A 6,435-nucleotide genomic window follows, 5' to 3' on the forward strand; every position below is an offset into this window, starting at 1 on the left:
CTTTAGAAAGATTGGAACTGGATCTTAGAGCTTTCTTTCCTCTGAATAAACATTGGGATGTTAGATTGTTCACTAATGGTGAAGTTCTAGTGAAAATTCAACCGTGGAAACAAATGGAAGATCTAATTAAGATGGGAATTATTGCTCTTAGATCATGCAAGATTAAATTCAGGAGGTGGAGTGCATGGGAAGGAAATGTTGTGGAAAAAAGAAACTCCTGTGTCTGGATTAAATTGAAGAATGTTCCTCCACATTTGTGGAATAAGGAATCTTTTGAGTTAATGGTCAAACCTTTTGCAGATCTAGTGGAACTTGACTCTCTTACAAGTGCTTGTACAGAGTTTGTTGATGCAGTTATATTGGTGAAATGCTTGGAGTATATAGACATTCCTAAAATGCTAAAAATATTTGTGGGAAAAAATCAATATAATGTGGACATAGCTATTATGTCTGTCATTGGTGATTTTAGTGAAGGTGATAAGAAAAAACAAAAGGTGGACCAAGTGGAAGACACTTTTCAGAGCTCATATAATGACAAATGGTTTAAGGGAAGAAATAACAGTGGATCTGGCTCTTCTTCTCATATTGAGTCTACTAATACATCCTGGACTGTTAGACAAGATTTGAGAGATTCTCCATGGGGTTCTCCTGCTGCCAGGCTCTGGACAGATGCTAAGAATTTCTATCAAAAACAAAAAACTATTTGGGAACCTTGGGTAACTAATAAGACTCAATTGGGTGATGAAGAGCAAAATACAGAAAAAGCAGAAGTGCTGGCTGTGAATGTAGATTCTTATCAACAAGAGAATAGATTTGATGTTTTTACTCATAAGCATGATGATTTAGGTGGTGAAGAGCAACTCCCAGATAAGGAAGAATTGATGTTTTTAGATGCAGATTTTTGTGAACAAGAGAACAGTTCTGAGGATTTTACACACAATTTTGAGAATCAGGATGGTGTTTTTAAAGAGGAATTCACTGGGGTTGATGGGGAGGAAAAAATTGTTGAAGATAAAGGCAAAGCTCTCATTTTAAATGAAGATCATGACATAATTAATTGGCCTATTTCCCTTCTTCCAGAATCTTTTGAAGATAATGCAGAGAAAGAAGATGAAATCCCCATGATTCAACCTTTGAATTCTCTGCCCCCTGAGGACTCACTTCCTAAAGTATCTTTTGTTAGAAGATGTTCCAGATTTGTTGATCTTGAACCCATGACAGCATTGGCCAGAGCTACATCAAGGATTGCTAAGAACTATGATGGAGGTTCTACCAGTGGTCCAGGTGATAAAATTTCTTCATTGGGTTCTTCTTTTGTTCCTATTTTGTTTGATAATTGCTCTAATAATCAATTGCAAAAGTTTGCCTCTAAATGTGCCATTGTTCTTGAGCCTCAAGAGGATTTTGATCCTTTAAAAAAAGTTAGGCAAATGGAGGTTGAGAGAGCTACCAATGGGTAGGATCTGGAGCAGGAGGGGGGGGGGGGTTCGGTTGGGGTGCAGGCAGCGGGGTTTGGGTTCGACAGCGGGGTAGGGTGCAGCGGGGATTCGAGGTTGCTGGTCGTCGGTGGCTGGGGTTAGCGGGTTGGTGGCTGTCGTGGAGAAACAGGCGTGGAGGTGAACGGGGTTAGGCAGCGGAGGTGGACGGCTATGGGTGTGGTGTCAGCTAGGGTTAGGATTAGGGTTAGGGAAGGTGGCGGCTTGGCTCTGATACCATATTGGAAATAGAGAGGAAACCCTAATATTATTCATGAGATAAGATGGGCTTATATAGGCCCCTACAACTTACACATAAGCCCCTAAACATATTACTCTTTCAACAGTGTTCCTACAAAAACATCATAAATTATTTTTGTGAGAAGAAAATATCATAGACTTTCAGATTTTCAGAAAATTGCGACGTATTAGCAATAAAATGCTAATGGCGCTAGAATACCGAAAATATGTCAGGTGTGCATTTCATGAGTCAACTCATACTAGCATTTGCCGGTCATGATGCCTTACTGAAAAAATGTTGCGCTTTTTTACCCCAACAAAAATAGCTTATGATCGATTTCTCATACAAAACACCTAATAATTTAGAGTAATTTTACGAAAAGTTAACCTATTTATTTATTTTTTCCTTTATGAAGAACTTTTTCGTTCGACTTCCTCATCCCAGATGATCACATCCATGCCAAAGCAAATAGAGGAATTAAAGGAATACAGGGAGAAGCTAAAGAGCATGGTGGGAGAGAAGAAGGCTGCAAGCATCGTCGTGGATAGTCTCTTCGATCGTCGTGTGTGCAGGGAGCAACGACGTGGTTATCTATTTCACGACTCCTGTAAGAATGCCCGAATTCAGCCCCCCTCGTTATGCAGATTTTCTTACGAGGGCTTCTTCAAATTTTACCAAGGTACAAAAGATTTACCTGGCTTTTGATGCCGATCGAGTTTATGTGTTCCAATATGTACTTGTAAACCGAGAGACTATAGCTCGCAGTTATTTTCTATTACTACTGGTCATTCACAAGGTTGTGAACTTTGTATCCGTTGAAAATCAATCATGCAAAAAATAACCTCAATGTTCATGATTCTCACTCTTTTGACGCATTTGCTGATATCCTTCTTTTTGTGTTCAAGGAACTGATCAACCTTGGAGCTAGAAAGATATTAGTTTGGGGGTTTCCACCAACAGGATGCTTGCCATTTCAAAGAACTGTAGGTGGAGGCAGCAAGAGGGATTGTGCACATGATTATAACAAACTAGCAAGATTATGTAACTCGAGGATATCAAGAGAACTGCAGAGACTTTCTTCAAGCAACCAAGGAGTAAAGCTAGTCTACGTTGATATCTGCACACCCTTGCTTGATATCATTGAGCATCCTAAAAAATACGGTATGGAAAAATTTCATTCGACTAGATCGAAATAGAAAAGTTGTTCCGAAATTTTTCATCTTTGAAGATTTTTGCAGGTTTTTATCTTTGAAAATTCTTGTAGGTTTCGAGGAATCATCGAATGGATGTTGCGGTTTTGGAAATGTTGAGGGCGCAATGTTGTGCAACAAACTCTCAGGAACTTGTGAAAATCCGTCAAGTTACATATTTTGGGATAGTTTCTGTGAGTGGGGGTCACCACGTGGGCGATTCAAGTACCCACGTTCAGCAACGCGGTTTCGTTTCCGCGTTTCGTTTCCGCATGCTTGATGGCCCACCCGAAGTTGCATCAGAGCCTTATAAAAACCCTTCTAGGGTTTCGTGAAGGTTTTTGAAGGCTGACCTTTTCTTGTGAAGAAAAGCAAGGAGCCTATTTGAGGGTTTAGATTGTGAGAGTTGTAAACCCATTGTATTCTTTTTCTCTTTAATAGTAGATCTCCCTCTCCTTGCCCCGTGGACGTAGGCAGTTTGCCGAACCACGTAAAATTGGTTTGTTTGAGTTTGTGGCCATTGTAATAGTTTTTAGGATCCCTCGACGCGCAGTCCTAGAGCTGACGAGAGGAAGAGCAAATATCCCACTTTGATGGGATATTAGGCTTTCAGATTCTTGTTCCCTTTGAGAAACAAGAATTCTTATCGATCTTTCTCTCTTATTGTGCACCAGAAACTCTGCCAAAATTTTCGCTGCGCACAACAAGTGGTATCAGAGCCCAGATTCCAGATCTAGGGTTTGGTTGGAGGAGTAGATCAATTTGGAGGCTCGTCTAGGGCTTCGTTTGGTGATAAAGGTGAGATCTTTTGGTACAGACTTTATCTTTTTAGTTTTGGATTATTCTTCGTTCGTTGGTGTGTTGAGAAAGATGTCGGGGAAAGAAGGTGTTTCGGGTGTCGAGGGCGGTGCTTCTGGCGCGAAGACCATTCAGAGTTTGAATATCCACTCTATGAAGATAGATGTGGAGAAGTTTAATGGCATAAATAATTTTGGATTATGGAGATGCGAGGTTTTGGATGCGCTGAACGCGCAGAATTTGAAGGATACCTTGGAGTTAGATGGCAAGCTAGATGAGATTGAAGAGAAGGTTTGAAAGAAGATGAATCAAACGGCGTGTGGTATGATTAGATCTTGTTTGACTCAATATCTAAACTATGATGTGATGAATGAGACTTCTACGAAGAAGATTTGGGAGATTCTCGAAAGCAAGTATCTGACAAAGAGTGTTGAGAATCGCTTGCATTTGAAGATGAGACTTTATCGTTTCCAGTTGAAGAATGGAATCTCAATTAGAGATTACATGAATCACTACACGAAGCTTCTTGCGGATTTGGCGAATGTGGATGTTATGATTGAAGATGAGGACAAGGCGTTGCTGTTGTTGAGTTCCTTTCCCGATGAGGAATACGATCCTTACTCTGATTAATGGGAATGCATCTCTTTCGTATAGTGAGGTCATTGTTGTACTTGTGAATTATCAGCTTCGAAAGAAGGATAAGGAGACTTCGACAGTTGAGCCGGTAGCGGAGGCGTTGGTCGCAAGAGGGAAGGGTCCAAACCGAAAGAATTGGAAGTCACAGTCTAGAGTAGGAAAAGATCAGTGTGCTTGGTGCAAGGAGACTGGTCATTAGAAGAAAGACTGCCCAAAGCTCGACGAATGGATGAAGAATAAGCAGAAGGGAAAAGGGAAGCAACCATCATCAGAAGCAAACATCGTATCGGATGGTAATATTTCTGACTCTTCTATTTATTCGTTTTCTATCAGTCCTACATATAGCTATTCGGAGGAATCCGAGTGGATGTTGGATAGTGGTGGAACCTATCATGTGTGTCCTAGAAGGGAATGGTTCTCCAGTTTTGAGAAGCTGGATAGTGATGTGGTGTACATGGCTGATAACCGTGCATGTCAGATCCTTGGGATAGGAAGAATTCGCATCAAAATATTTAACGGGATTGTTAGGGAGTTAAATGATGTGAGATATGTTCCTTCTTTGAGGAAGAACTTGATCTCGATTGGAGCTTTGGTTGGAGAGGGTCTGAATGTTCGAATTGAGGACATGGTTCTTAAGATTGTGGAAGACTCTTGGATTGTGATGAAGGGCGTCAGAAGGAATAACCCGTATTACTTGACTGGAGGTATAGTGGCAGGTGAAGAACTGGCGACTTCTATTGATTCGACTAGGCTACGGCATTTGGGGCTTGGTCATTCCAGTATTGATTCCTCGCATAGATTGAAAGAGAGTGCGAAGACCTGCAGTTTGAAGTCCAGTGAACATGTTGATGTGAGCAAGAATACCGATGTGAAGTTTGGTACCTCTATTCACCGTGCTAATTGTTGTTCTGGAGGTGTTCATGTGGATGTTTGGGGGCCTCCCAAGGGAGCATCATTGGGAGGTAATAAAAGTTTTGTTTCCTTAGTTGGTAGCTGTTCTAGGCGTGTTTGGGTTACAACCAAATCCCTTATGAATAAAGTCCTAGTAGTCTCTAACAGTTTGAAGAAGTGTAAGATGAACAGAAAGATGAAGGTACTTCATTCTAATTTTGATGGGAGGTACAAGATGGACCTGTTTCTGTATTGGAGCCGAGCTCACGGCATTTCGAGACACTTTGTTGGAGAGGAAATCTTGGGGCAACCAGATAGGATGGTAAATTTGGAGAACCGTGCCTTGCTGGAGGAGGATCGGTGTTTGTGGTCGAGTAATGGTTTGCAGAAGAGTTTATGGACTGAGGCTTCGACATATTTGAGTCATCCTATTAAAGAGTTGTCAGCTGCTGTGATTGGAGGTAAAACTCCATTGGAAGATAGGTCTGGTAGTGTCACTTTGGTTGAGACTTCGATGAGGGAGCTAATTGACTCTCAGCAGGTGGAGAGTTTTGGACAGACCTTAGATGTATCACAGCGGGTGGAGATTGATGTTAATCCACATTGGGTGGGGGGTTTCCCACATACTCCAGGTCATTCTACATTGGTTGGGATTCCAGCTGAGGTGACACAGTTTGGAGATCATTTGGTTTTGGTTACAGATGATGAGTTGGGTTTTGATTCGAGTGCAGCTGATAGACATGTTTTTGATATGGCCATTGGTTCACCTCAGGTGGAGGTGTTTGAGACCATTAGAGGTGCTATCAGTCACAGAGTTGATAATATTGGAGAAGGGTTGCGAACTCTTCTATTGGATTGAGGTCGTTCGCGACCATTTGGGTGAACTACGTGAGGCTTGATTCCTTGGGCAAGAGGATACGTAGGCAGTCTTTACGATGCAGCCAGATGGATTTGTTAATTTTGATGGGGATGAGACCGATTTGGTGAGTTGATACCGACATTTGGAGAGTGTTTGCACTCTCATTTGGGTTCTTGACTTGTTATGGATTGAGTCCATTGTCGTGAATTGTTTCACGGCGTACTGGACACAACAAGTGGGACATTTGGATGCTTTGGTGTCAGCTCAGTTTTGGAAGAAACTTCACCAAGGTGGAGAATTGTGAGTGGGGGCCACCCACGTGGGTGATTCAAGTACCCACGTTCA

At 41.7% G+C, this 6,435-nt stretch overlaps 1 pseudogene; it reads left to right on the forward strand.

Moving 5' to 3' along the window:
• The first annotated feature begins 2,172 nt into the window (after positions 1 to 2,172).
• Positions 2,173 to 3,100, forward strand: LOC109827187 (annotated as a pseudogene).
• Positions 3,101 to 6,435: the final 3,335 nt, after the last annotated feature.

Source organism: Asparagus officinalis, unplaced genomic scaffold (genome assembly GCF_001876935.1).
Source record: "Asparagus officinalis unplaced genomic scaffold, Aspof.V1 AsparagusV1_Un82, whole genome shotgun sequence".
NCBI classification, from domain to species: Eukaryota; Viridiplantae; Streptophyta; class Magnoliopsida; order Asparagales; family Asparagaceae; genus Asparagus; species Asparagus officinalis.